A 14,969-nucleotide genomic window follows, 5' to 3' on the forward strand; every position below is an offset into this window, starting at 1 on the left:
CCTAGCAATCCGTGTTTGAACAGGCGCTCTAGATGATTCTGGTCTGATGCTTACTTTTTCTGGAAAGATCTTGCCTGCTAATTTAAAAATCAGGATCAAAAGTTGTTCTTTGGCTGTAATCCAATGTAGTGAACAAGTAACTACAAGACATGTATTAAACTATCCTAATCAATTAGTGACAGCCCCATACTTCTGAAGATCAACAATTAGCAACAGCATCACTTTAGGAATTGCTTCTGAAAGTCAGCGAATCCTGAAACTCCACAGCTGAAAGGCAGCCAATCCATAAAGACTACTGCTTCAGAAAGTTGGCCAACCCCTGAACTTCCTGGGTCCTGAAACTTTATGAGATCAAGTCTTGCTTTGTTTAGATAAACTGAACTTTATAAGAATAGTTTTCCAATGTTAAACTTAAATTAATATTCTTTGTTTCTCTTTTTTGTGATTGAGAATCTCTTCCTTAAATGAAATGATCATTGTAGACTTTAAGGAAGTCAAAATTTGTATTGGGAGAGGATTTACTAACATTGTTAAAACTTTGGTATTGGGGATTTTTGAGGAACATAACATGCCTTGTCCAAGGGCAAACTATGAACCAAATAGAATATTTATTTGATAATCAAAAAATTAAAAGGAAAAATAGGGAGGGAGATATAATTATCCATTAGGACAATTACATAGTTTTTATAAAGTAAACAATGAACATGTACTTTATAAAAGTTGTAGCATAATATCAGGCGAATGGGGAGAGAATAAATGGAGGTATGGGGATGGTGTTGGCGCTAAATCATAATTTTCTATAACCAGAAACCAAGCTAGAGATACAAGGCAGAGTTGGAAGTAGATAAAAATAAATGCTGTCAAAATAGACATCAATAACATTTTAATGCAATCAAAAAATATCTCTTGAGCATGTACCATGTGCTGTTAGATGTAGAATATATAAAGATGAAACTTTGTCAGAAGAGACAGGCTGTGAGTAATTTCAGTACAATTCAAAGAAACTATTAATTAATTCTGAGAGTAATGATGGTGGTGAGAAAAAGTTGTAAAGAGGAGGTATTGTGAGCTAAGCCTCAGAAGAATCAATTAGCGCTTCCTGGGAAGACTGAAATGAGAAGAGCCTTCCAGGCAGAGGAAATAACCTGGGCAAAGACAAAGAGGTAGGAAAGTGAGAATAGAATTTAGGGAGATGGCCAGAAGAGAAGGTGGAAAATAGTTTGGACCTAGAAACAAAGGGCCTTGAATACTATGAGCAGGAGTTTAAACTTTATCCTGAAGGCATCATTCTAATTTAACAATAAAGAAGTAAGTTAGTTTCAATGTCTTAGAATAAGCCTAAACTGAAAGAGATGCCTGTTCTCAACAGGGGTGCTACTGGAATTTTGGTTGGAGCAATCCTATACTATGCAGGATTATTCCATACATTGCAGGACATTTAGTAGTTCTGGTCCCCAACTATGAAATATTAGTAGTGCAGCTCTATTGCTAGGGCAACGAAAAAAAAAATGCTCCTACACATCTCCAAATGTCCCTTTAGGGGAAACAGTAATGTGCCTGCTAGAAAACCACTGAATAGCAGCCTTTAGGCAACGACCACAATGAAAATACAATGCATTTTACTTCTTCCTAATCTCTTCATTTAGTGACTGTAGAGGAAGACTTTTACTTATCAGGAATAAGGCTGTGAGGTACAACAAATCACAAACTTAATATTCTTCCTAAGAATCCATGGGGTTTGGAAGGTGTCTCCAGTTTTGAGAAAGCAAAAGCGATCCCTTGTCTTTCTACCGCATGACTAATGCATCATGTATCACAGTGAAAATAAATACTTTGCATAATGAGATAAAAATAAAGCAAGAGCAAAATAAAAGAAAAAAAAAGGAATACTCTAGCACTAGTCTTCAAAATACATGAAGCCTTAGTCCTTTCTATTAAGCTGCTAACTTTTTAGGAAAAAATTATCTCTGATTTTTGAAATACTGATATGTGATGCTCCTCAAAAATGAATGAAGAAATTGCTGTTTATCTAACCCTTACTTGCTGTGTCCTTTTTTGGAGAGCCCAGTTTTTCTGAAGTTAGGACCCTCCTAGAAAACTCTGCTAGGAAATATGTTAGAACATTTTAATCACAATCAAAATTTCATCAAGCCCCATTTACAATCATCTAGAGACAATTATTTTCTGATTCCCATCACCTTACATTTATTTTTCTCTTTTTTGAATTCATACAAATGGAATTAAATACTGCTTATTTTATATCTGGCTTTCTCGTTCAATATGTTTTAGAGAGCTGCCCATATTCGTATGTGTATTAGCAGTTTATTTTTTATTGCTGAGTAGTATTCCAATGAATGGACAAACACAATGTGTGTATTCTTCTATAAATGGATACGTGGATTGTTTCCAATTTGGGGCTGTTATGAATAAGACTGCTAAGAACATTATGGTACAAGTCTTTTGTAGATAAATGCATTCATTTCTTACCTTTTCGTGAAATTTTTGGGTCACAGGGCAGACGTGTATAACTTTATAATAAACTCCAAAACAGTTTTCCAAAGTCTGTGTAGCATTTTACACTCTACTGGCAATGTATGAGAGTTTCAGTTGTTCCACATTCTTGTCAAACATTTCTATTGTCAGTCTTTTAAATTGTAGTCATTCTAATTGGTTGTGAAACAGTGTCTTACTGTGGTTTTAATTTGCATTTTCCTAATGACTCATAATGTTAAATATTGTTTTATGTGCTCATTGGTCTTTCATAAATCTATTTGTGAAATTTTCATCCATTTAAAAAAAGATTATTTTAAAAAAACGAGATCATTTGCCTTTATAATGTTGATTTGCAAGAAGTTTTTTTTTTATTTCTGGATATAAGTTCTTTTTTCAGATATATGTCTTGCGGGTATTTTTTCCTAGTTTGTGGCTTGCCTTTAATTTTCTTGAAATTCTTTTGATGAGCAGACATATAACTTCGGTGAAATCCAATTTATTAATTTTTTCTTTCTATGGTTTTGTGTTATAAGAAATCTTTGCTTAGTTGAAGGTGATGAAGATATTTTACAATGTGTTCTGCTAGTCTTAGATTTTACATTTAGATTCATAATCCATCTCAATTTATTTATTTTGGTATGGAGTAGTGTAAGGGTTAAATATGTCATAGATTGAATCTTCTATGAAACAAATTTACATTTGTTACATTTTTCCTACAGGAAAAATACTCATGAGGGGTAAAGGAAGTAGGTTTGTGCACAGGGATAAGTTAAACTGGGAATTAACAGAGGCCTTAGTCAATCCGCTGAGGATCTTGGTATATGAAGGGCTCTTCAGCATTGTCCCAAAGGATACGAGAGAGCTGGACCTTTATTCTTCTGCGTTGACCAGTTATTGGATTTGCACTGCCAGCAGAGAGGGTTTATAATATTGATTGACTCAAACAATTCCTGGAAAGGAGGGGATCAGCTCTGAGCCATCAGTAGCCAATACTCCAATGGTCAAGAAAGTGAGTCTAAAGTGGGGATATGAGTGGTATACCAGAACAGTCCAAGGTTGTTTTTGTTTTGTTTTTCCATACAGATATACAGTTTTCCTCCCATCATTTGCAGAAAAGAGTTTTCTTTCCCCCACTGAACAGACTTTGTGCCTTGGTCAAAAATCAGTTGGGTGTGTCCTTGCCTCTATTCTATATTCTGTTTCATTGTTCTGTTTATCTATCCTATGACAATATCGAACTGTCTTGATGACTGTAGTTTTGTCATTATTATTGATATTGGGCTGAGTAAGTATTCCAAATTGTCAAATTTATTCATTTTCAAATTTATTTTGGCTCTTCCAGATCATTGTCATTTTCAGAAAAAAATTAGGAGTAGCTTGACTTTCTTGAAAAAAAAATGTGGGTGAATTTTGGGGTCATTATTTTGAATCTGTAGATCAGTTAGAGTGGACATCATAACAATAATGAATGTTTCAATTAATGAATCATCTATTTATATTTTCTTTAGCGTCTTTCAGCAATTTTTTTTTGTAGTTTGCATTATGTAGGTTTTGTATGTCTTTCATTGGATTAATTTCTCAGCATTTGATTTTTTTAGGTGCTATTAATAATAGTATTTTAAAATTAATTTATTTTCCAATTGTTTGTTGCTTGCTTATAGAAATGCAATGGGTTTGTATATTGACTGCATATCATGCTATCTTTCTAAGTTCACATGTTAGTTCTAGTGATTCCATAGGGTTTTTTACACATACAATCATGATATAACAATGTTGCCTACAAATAGTGAGAATTTCACTTTTTTTCTCTCCAATCTTTATGATTTTTTTTCTGTTTTCTTTTCACATTGCATTTGCTAGACTTCAGTATTTTCTTGTCTCATTGTCAAGAATTTAGTACAATGTTTAATAGAAGTGGTGGATATGTACATCTTTGCTTTATTCTGGATCTTATGATTTATTACACATAGATTTTTCATATACATATATATCAAGTTCAAAAAATCCTTTCTATTCCTTGGTTGTTGGGAATTTTTCTCATAAATAGGCACTGAATTTTGTCAAAGGGTTTTCTTTGCATTTATTCATATAACCATATATTTTATATCCTTTATTCAGAAGGTGTTAATCATTGATTTATTGATTTTTTTCAATAAAATCAACAAATAAAGTAAAAAATAATAAACTAGCTTTATATTCCTGGGATAAAATCCACTTGGTCATGCTTTTATGCATTCCTGGGTACAATTTGCTAATATTCTGTTAAATTTATTTGTATATGGCACATTGGTCTATAACTTTTAAAATATGTTTGTTGAGTATTATTTTTTAGGTTATGCTGGCTAACATCATTAGAAAATGGATATTCTGAAAGAATTTTCTTAAAATGTTTGGCAGAATAAACTAGTGAAATCTAGCATTTCTTTGTGGGAATGTTTTTATTGAAAATTCAATTCATTTACTAGCTCTAGAGCTATTTAATTTTCTATGTCTCTTCTGCGTCAGGTTTTGTAAGTAATCATTTCCAAGAAATTTTTCCAATTGCCTTTATTAGTATTGGCAGACAGCTCCCCATGGATCTATTGCATTTCCGCATGTCTTTTGAACAGAAGCACTGACACCTTTTGTTCAGACCATCTTTTGAAGATCGTTTGAACAGTGATTAGTCTTGGAAGATGGAGACAGTTTCTCTCTCTGGAGCAAAGGGCAGATTTGTGTGCTGAACAGTATAATAAAGATAATGCCTTCTTCTGAAGGAAAGTTCAGGCAGGTTACTTGTAGTTCCTTGTCAAAATTGGGGTTTTCTAACCGTGGGACTCCTTAGTCATGATACAAAGCAACTGAGTCTACAGCATCCAACTGAACTAGGATTTGGTCAAAGGGAATGAGCATGAAACTCAAGCTGTTTGTTCTTTCATGAATATGAAGTCCTTTGTCTTTGATCCAGGAATTTCATGCCTTCTTCCAGTGTACATGAAACATGCAGGCTAATTTACTAGCTTGCAAATACACTAAAATCTCAGACCCTTCACAATTCTTGACGATTGGCATATTATTTATAATATTCCGTAGTAGCTTTTGAATGTCTGTAGATCTGAAATGCAACTGCCTCTTTCCTGCTATTATGATTTGTTCCCTCTCTCTCTTTTTCACCCTCTCCCATCTGTTTTGTATTTAATAAATATCTCTGAGAGGTTTATACAGGAAGCCAGTTTCTTCTGGGGGGGGGGGGGGGAGGGATATTTGGTAGCCAGGATAGTTTTTTATACTTCTGAATTTTAAACCAAGTGAATGTATAACAATATTTTAAAAGAAGATAAAATTAAATTGAATAAATTAGTGGAAAGTGAGAAAATGAAGATTATCGCTGATTCTTTCAAGGAGTTTGGCTGTGCATAGAAGAAGGGGGTGGGGCAGGAGCTAGGGCTAGATGCAGAATTGAGGAATGAGATTTTATTTTTTATTTGCAGTCGAGCCATGGCTGTTCCATGATTTGCATAAGACTATTATATGAGTTCAGACATTCTTCTCCCATCCAGGTATCTGTTGACACCCATAGATTTACAGGAGGTTAAAGATCTTCCTGAGGAAACCTTGAACAGTGTCCACAATAGGGGTTCAGACGTATATAAACATGTGTACCAGATGAGGTTGCTGGAGGTGGGTGAGCAGAGACTAGATCATTAGACAAGACATAGAAGCCAAAGAGAAATCTCACCTTAAAGGCAGCTGTTCTAGTTTGCTAGCTGCTGGAATGCAACACACCAGAGACGGATTGGCTTTTAATAAAAGGGGATTTATTTTGTTGGTTCTTCAGAGGAAAGGCAGCTAACTTTCCACTGAGGTTCTTTCTTATGTGGAAGGCACAGGATGGTCTCTGCTGGTCTTCTCTCCAGGCCCTTGGGTTCCAACAACTTTCCCCGGGGTGATTTCTTTCTCCATCTCCAAAGGCCTGGGCTGAGCTGCAAGTGCTGAGATGAGGAATGCTGAGCTGCTAGGCTGTGCTGCATTGCATTCTCTCATTTAAGCACCAGCCGATTAAGTCAAACATCACTCACTGCAGCAGACATGCCTCCTAGCTGACTACAGATGTAATTGGCAACAGATGAGGTTCACGTACGGTTGGCTTACGTCCGCAGCAACAAGACTAGGTATGCTCACCTGGCCAAGTTGACAACTGAATCTAACTAACACAGCAGCTTTCTGGTTTTGAGCTCCCTGGAGAATATAAGGCCTAAGGTCAGAGAAAGATAGTAGTTTTGCTACAGTTTGGTTCAGGTACTCAAACTCTTCCAAGCCCAGCTGCACCATCAGACTTTGTGCATCCTGGGGGAACTATGTGCTAACTTAGAGAGTACTTTCACTAACCTTACCTTAACACTTTGGGACCCAAGAAACAGGGCATATCAGTTCCAGAGGGTCGTGTTCACTTTGTAGTCTAAGGAGCTATGTTCTGTGTGTGCCAATCACAAAGAAAGTAACATGAATAGCGTCCCCTGGAGATAGATGAAGCGAGAGTACTGTTGGGATCACTCTTACTATTGGGTTTTTTACCAGGTTAAGACAGAGGGATAGGAGACATTACTTTCCCTCTGTCTGCATATTGCCGTTGTCCACACACCATGAAGTTGAGATTAGTGGAGGCTAGTATCATTAGGTTGAGAATACTGGTGGCCAGAGCCATCAGCAAAACTCTGCACCCCAGTATGGAATCCTAGCCCAGCTGAGGTGAGGCTAGCAATTACACATATTGCTGACTCTGTTAGAAACTTCAGTAGCTGTTGGGTTAGAGGCAGTAATGCTGGCAGGTCGAGGTGTTGATACCTGAATATACAGGGGTCGGGGTAGGCTGAGAGAGGTAGGTCTCTAGCAAAACAGCAGCAGCAACCACTGAACACAGTTTTTTGTTTTTTGTTTTTGTTTTTCTCAAATAAGGCATCCTTTCCTTTGGGAACCCCAGATATACCTGGAGGCAGATACACGTAAGACATCCTTTCTTTTGGGAATCCCAGATATACCTGGAGGTAGGGATGGTGGGAGGTTAGGGTTAAAATATTCTGTAAGATGCTGGAGAACATTTATAAGCAGATGTATTTTTTTTTCGCCTATTACAGTTCAGATTTAACCTGGAGGCGAGTTGTTAAAACTATCAAATTTTTGTGTGCTGCCTCAGCATCCATCGAACTTTGGCTAAGCCACTTGTCTCAACACTGATGTTTGGCCTACTTAATAAGCAGCTTTCCAGACCTGGTGCATCAACTCCCCCAGAGCCCAAACCCACATATGCAACCACCACCCAAACCATTCACATACCTCACCCAAAACTCACAGCTGGTCCCAAATGATAAGCTCTCCATCACCACTGCTCTCTGATTCCTAATCCCTTTCCTTTTAGCACGTACTTGCTTTCAACTAAACAGTCCTTGACACCTGTGGGAAATCTACTAACTTTCAGCCCTAGACCACAACAAAGGCACAAGCCCTTGGTCCCCTCTTGCTCTGCCTGTGTGCTCCCCACCTGCTGGTTGAACCCTTCAAGGTGATCTTTCTTCCCTCATGGCACCCCCTCTCTCTTTGGGACCTATGAGTAACACACTATCTTTTCTCATGCATTATGACCTCCATTTTCCATTGTGTCATACCTGACTTCCATTCACACCCAAATTTAAAATCCAAATTAACTGATTCGGAACACTGATGAAGCCTGAGAACATTTGGGTTGCTTTACTTACCTACTTACTTTGTGAGTAAGAGAGGCTTGCATATATCTCTTAGCTCAAGGACAAGGTAGTTAACTGGAAGAGGTGACTATAAGAATATATAAGCAAGGGAGGAAATACACCAATTTTTTTAAGGACTCAGTCCCAAATAAAATGGGGGTTGACGGTGTAGAGAATAGGAACCAGAGAAAGGCACCTTCTTTTCTGAGTCAGGAGAGGAGTTGCAGAGGGAGATGGATTTGTAAATGTGGGCTGGCCTTTCTCAGTGCAGCCAGAAGCTGTAACAGCTGGTGAGAGATGAGTAAGGTAAGAGTGGGGTGGGGGTCTTAAAGAGGGTGATGGAGGTTTGACCAATTGTTTGGAGGACTTGGAAGAGGTTGACTATGAAAGGATTTCTGAATGGTGCCGAGAGTCCCACTGAAGTTTAAGACAATGAATTTGGAATGCATAGACGTTGCTGATACCCAAATTTTCTGGGTTAGGTGCCCTTCTTTGGCCTTTCATGACACTCTTTATTTTCTTGATAATGTCAATAATACTATGGTGTAATTGTTGAATCCCCTCATCAGATATTAAGGTCTGAGAAGGAAGAAATCCTTTATCTTATTTACTGTTGTATTTATTCCTCTGAGACTAGCACTGTTTTTTTCTACTATATGAAGTACATAGTAGGTGTTCAATAAATATTGGCTGAATAAACATCAGCAGTATAGCAGTTGTGAAAGTTCTCCCATAGCTCTCAGAAGCCGGGGTAGAGAAGCAAAGCATGTAGATGGTGTGAATCATCCAAAGTGATCAGAAGGTTTGCAGGGTGGGTGTAGGAAGGGGTGAAAGTGTTCAAGATGCTGGCAAGAGCCTTGTTAACAAGATGTTCCATGAGAGTTGGGTGGATAGGATTGGCAAGGTGGTGCAGATCCGGGGTGAGGCCACGGAAGTGGAATGCTTATGAGAAGCATTAGGTTTGAAGCAGGGCAGGGATGTGACCTTGGCAGCCTAAATGCCGCTCCTGGTCTTTAAACTGTATTTCTCAGTGCATTCTTGACGATTCAGTGGAAACCTCCCATCATCAAGGATAGGGAGAGGGAAAAAGTTAAAACAACAAATAGATTCTACTTGAAAAAAATAGATTTGTGAGTGGAAGAAGGGAATAGATGTTAAAAGTTGATTTTCAAATGACAATATTGACATTAAATTTTTACGGATAGCTTTTCTTCAAAGCTGCTGAAATGAGATTGGCACAATAATGTGGTTAAACTCTGCAGCTCTCGTAGCTTTTGAGTGTTATGATTATCCTGGTTTTGAAAGCCGGGACCATATCCAAGTCATCTTTAGAGGCCAGGGTCTAGCACATGGGAAGTGCTAGAACTCCAGCAAGCCTTAGTTCCTTTATTTTTACTAATGATTAGAACCTATTTCCACTGACATGTCAATCAGTTAAATTTACACGTCTTTTTTACTTGTCTTTTTGAGTTACCCAAGACTTCTTCGTTCCATTTTGTGGATATTCTGTTTAGATAATTGTAAGCAGGGCAACAAGAGAAGGTTTGTACAGTTTTGAGAACTTTCTGAGCTCAGAAAGATTACATTAAGGAATATTTTGTGCCTGGGTAATTAAACTTCACATCACTCTAACAAATAAGTAATGAGTATCTATTCTGTGGATGACACTGAACAATGAGAAAATATATACTCTTTCTGCTCTCAAGAAGTTTACAGCCAGGTAGAGAATGATAAGAGTTATGCAAATAAATATGGTAGGAAACAGAATTTTGGAAGAGCCAGAAGGGAGATATTAAAAAGCCAATGGAGAATTAGCAGAAGAGAAAGAAACTGCTCTTTGGTGAGATATAAAGGTTCTTTATAGGTTACACTATTACAAGTAAACAACCTTTTAAAATTGCATATTACTGATGTATTTTAAATTAATGATATAATAAACATAAAGACTTTAATTATAAAAAGAAAAGCTAACTCCTAGAATGCCATAGCAATTCCAAAGAATATAACTACTACATTATAAGAAATAAATACCTGGAAAACGAGAAGCAATATGTCAATTGAGAAAGGAATTATTGGATGGTAAAGCTTGTCACAATTGAATATTAATTTGGTGATAAATAATTCAAACCCATGCCTCACTCCTAAAACTTCATTAAATTCCAAATGAAGCAGTGGGTTAAGTGGTGTTAAAATTAGAGAAAAGAGTATATCTATCCCACCTATGAATAAGAGTTAAATGTCTGTTAAATTATAAATTGTACATCATGAAATAGATAGAATAAATCTAAGAAATATGACACATTTCTCCCATTGCTTTCAAAAAACCTCAGTGTATAATAAAACTTTCTAGGAATCCTATATTTTATGCATGATTGTTCTCTAAACCCACAACATCTCTAATAAAGAAGAAAAAATTTTGAATACATATATATGTGAAGTCAGTACCCAAAGTGTAGTGACTTGAACAATCACACCGTATTTAGCATTTGATTCCATAGGTTCTGTATTAGTTAGGGTTCTCTAGAGAAACAGAACCAACAGGGAACACTTGCAAATATAAAATTTATGAAAGCGTCTCACGTGACCGTAGGAACGCAGAATCCAAAATCACAGGGCAGGCTGCGAAGCCAATGACTCCAATGGATGGCCTGGACGAACTCCACAGGAGAGGCTCACCAGCCAAAGCAGGAATGCAAACTGTCTCCTCTGAGTCCTCCTTAAAAGGCTTCCCATGATTGGATTTAGCATCACTAATTGCAGAAGGCACTCCCCTTTGGCTGATTACAAATGGAATCAGCTGTGGATGTAGCTGACGTGATTATGACCTAATCCTATGAAATGTCCTCATTGCAACAGACAGGCCAGCGCTTGCCCAATCAGATGAACAGGTACCACAACTTGGCCAAGTTGACACCTGTCCCTAACCATGACAGTCCACCCCTTGTCAACTTGGCACATATATATATATATATATATATATATATACATCACCTTAGACCATACTTAATTTCCAAATGAAAACAAATAAGCACACATTTTTTCTTTTACCTGACAATACTCAACTGTCCTGCATATAACTGGAAACACATTAAATCTCTCCAGAATAGCATGCAAATCCTTGGGCAACATTCATTCTTAAACTTGATATCTTACAACTTAAATAGTATAACACAAACAAAACAGCATTACAGTCCTCGTTTCTGTAACTGATCACGTGGTCGAAGTTCATATTTATCACTACCTTCTTCCACTACCCATTCCATGTTCCCTTTCCCCTCAGCAAGCACTTCAGCTGGCCGTGGTTCTTTGCCTGGTGGGGTGACCCAAACCTTCATTCCTGAAGTCTCAGAGCCATTAGTGGTCCTGCCTGGATTGTGTTGTTGCAGTTTTCCATTGATTTTGATCACAGGGCATGGTAGTACTAATAGACGCCCCAGGGGATCTCCTATATTCCAAGAAAACTCTTCCTTACCTCCATTATGTAGTTGCAGTCCTACTTCCTTCTGATAGTCAGGGTCAATTACCCCAGACAATAATGTAATCCCCTTCTTGGTGTGTTGATCCAGAGGCATAAGTAGCCCAAAGTGGCCAGGTGGCAATCTTAACTTCCAGTTCAGAGGTATCACTGTTGTTTCTCCTGGAGGAAGCACACCCTGTTTTGGAACTAAAACCTGTAGACCAGCAGAACTCAGGGTAGCAGGGACAGGAAGCAAAAATTTTCCTAGTGGATCACTAGGAGTAATAGTGAGTGGCACCACACCCATTTCCACCCCTTGGTTCCTGGACCCATGGATCCTGGCTATGGGAGAAACAGCACCATACAGTGGACGCTGATTCAGAGCATACACAGCTTCCTGGAGAACATTACCCCAGCCTTTCAAGTTTTTGCCACCTAGTTGGCATCGTAATTGAGTTTTCAAAAGGCCATTCCACCGTTCTATCAATCCAGCAGCTTCTGGATGATGGGGAACATGGTAAGACCAGAGAATTCCATGAGCATGTGCCCATTCCCGCACTTCATTTGCTGTGAAGTGTGTTCCTTGATCCGAAGCAATGCTATGTGGAATACCATGACGATGGATAAGGCATTATGTAAGCCCACGGATAGTAGTTTTGGCAGAAGCATTGCGTGCAGGGAAAGCAAACCCATATCCAGAGTATGTGTCTATTCCAGTTAGAACAAATCGCTGCCCCTTCCATGAAGGGAGTGGTCCAATGTAATCAACCTGCCACCATGTAGCTGGCTGGTCACCTCGGGGAATGGTGCCATATCGGGGGCTGAGTGTGGGTCTCTGCTGCTGGCAGATTGGGCACTCAGCAGTGGCTGTAGCCAGGTCAGCCTTGGTGAGTGGAAGTCCATGTTGCTGAGCCCATGCATAACCTCCATCCCTACCACCATGACCACTTTGTTCATGAGCCCATTGGGCAATGACAGGAGTTGCTGGGGAAAGAGGCTGACTGGTATCCATAGAATGGGTCATCTTATCCACTTGATTATTAAAATCTTCCTCTGCTGAAGTCACCCTCTGGTGTGCATTCACATGGGACACAAATATCTTCATGTTTTTAGCCCACTCAGAAAGGTCTATCCACATACTTCTTCCCCAGACCTCTTTGTCACCAATTTTCCAATTATGGTCTTTCCAAGTCCCTGACCATCCAGCCAAACCATTAGCAATAGCCCATAAGTCAGTATACAAACGCACCTCTGGCCAGTTTTCCTTCCAAGCAAAATGAACAACCAGGTGCACTGCTCGAAGTTCTGCCCACTGGGAGGATTTCCCCTCACCACTGTCCTTCAAGGACACCCCAGAAAGGGGTTGTAATGCTACAGCTGTCCACTTTCGGGTGGTACCTGCATACCGTGCTGAACCATCTGTAAACCAGGCCCGAGTTTTCTCTTCCTCAGTCAATTTACTGAAAGGAACTCCCTAAGAGGCCATAGCTCTGGTCTGGGAAAGAGAAGGTAATGTGGCAGCAGGAGTGGAAACCATGGACATTTGTACCACTTCTTCATGTAACTTACTTGTGCCTTCAGGACCTTCTCTGGCTCTATCTCATATATACCATTTCCATTTTACAATAGAGTGCTGCTGTGCACACCCAACTTTATGGCTTGGTGGGTCAGACAACACCCAACTCATGATAGGCAACTCAGGTCTCATGGTAACTTGGTGGCCCATGGTTAAGCGTTCAGTCTCTACTAAGGCCCAGTAGCAGGCCAAAAGCTGTTTCTCAAAAGGAGAGTAGTTATCTGCAGCATTTAGTAAGGCTTTGCTCCAAAATCCTAAGGGTCTGCGTTGTGATTCTCCTATAGGGGCCTGCCAAAGGCTCCAGACAGCATCTCTATTTGCCACTGACACTTCCAGCACCATTGGATCTGCTGGATCATATGGCCCAAGTGGCAGAGATGCTTGCACAGCAGCCTGGACCTGTCGCAAAGCCTCCTCTTGTTCAGGTCCCCACTCAAAATTAGCAGCTTTTCTGGTCACTCGATAAATGGGCCAGAGTAGCACACCCAAATGAGGAGTATGTTGTCGCCAAAATCCAAAAAGACCAACTAGGCGTTGTGCCTCTTTTTTGGTTGTGGGAGGGGCCAGATGCAGCAATTTATCCTTCACCTTAGTAGGGATATCTCGACATGCCCCACACCACTGGACACCTAGAAATTTTACTGAGGTGGAAGGCCCCTGTATTTTTGTTGGATTTATCTCCCATCCTCTGACACGCAAATGCCTTACCAGTAAATCTAGAGTAGTTGCTACTTCTTGCTCACTAGGTCCAATCAACATGATATCATCAATATAATGGACCAGTGTGATGTCTTGTGGGAGGGAGAAACGATCAAGGTCTCTGTGAACAAGATTATGACATAGGGCTGGAGAGTTGATATACCCCTGAGGTAGGACAGTGAAAGTATATTGCTGACCTTGCCAGCTGAAAGCAAACTGTTTCTGGTGGTCCTTACTAATAGCTATTGAGAAAAAAGCATTTGCCAGATCAATAGCTGCATACCAGGTACCAGGGGATGTATTGATTTGCTCAAGCAATGATACTACATCTGGAACAGCAGCTGCAATTGGAGTTACCACCTGGTTGAGTTTACGATAATCCACTGTCATTCTCCAAGACCCATCTGTTTTCTGCACAGGCCAAATAGGAGAGTTGAATGGGGATGTGGTGGGAATCACCACCCCTGCATCTTTCAAGTCCTTAAGAGTGGCAGTAATCTCTGCAATCCCTCCAGGAATACGGTATTGCTTTTGATTTACTATTTTGCTTGGTAGGGGCAGTTCTAGTGGCTTCCACTTGGCCTTTCCCACCATAATAGCCCTCACTGCACGAGTTAGAGAACCAATGTGGGGATTCTGCCAGTTGCTCAGTATGTCTATGCCAATTATACATTCCGGAACTGGGGAAATAACTACAGGATGGGTCCGGGGGCCCACTGGACCCACTGTGAGACGGACCTGAGCTAAAACTCCATTGATCACCTGGCCTCCATAAGCCCCCACTCTGACTGGTGGTCCAGAGTGACGTTTTGGGTCCCCTGGAATTAATGTCACTTCTGAACCAGTGTCTAATAATCCCTGAAATATCTGATCATTTCCTTTTCCCCAATGCACAGTTACCCTGGTAAAAGGCCGTCGGTCTCCTTGGGGAAGACTTAGAGGAAGGTTAACAGTATAAATTTGTGGCAGTGTAACAGGTTTCTTCCCCATAGGGACCTGGCCTCCCCTTCATTCAAGGGGCTCA

Source organism: Tamandua tetradactyla, chromosome 3 (assembly GCF_023851605.1).
Source record: "Tamandua tetradactyla isolate mTamTet1 chromosome 3, mTamTet1.pri, whole genome shotgun sequence".
Classification (NCBI taxonomy): domain Eukaryota; kingdom Metazoa; phylum Chordata; class Mammalia; order Pilosa; family Myrmecophagidae; genus Tamandua; species Tamandua tetradactyla.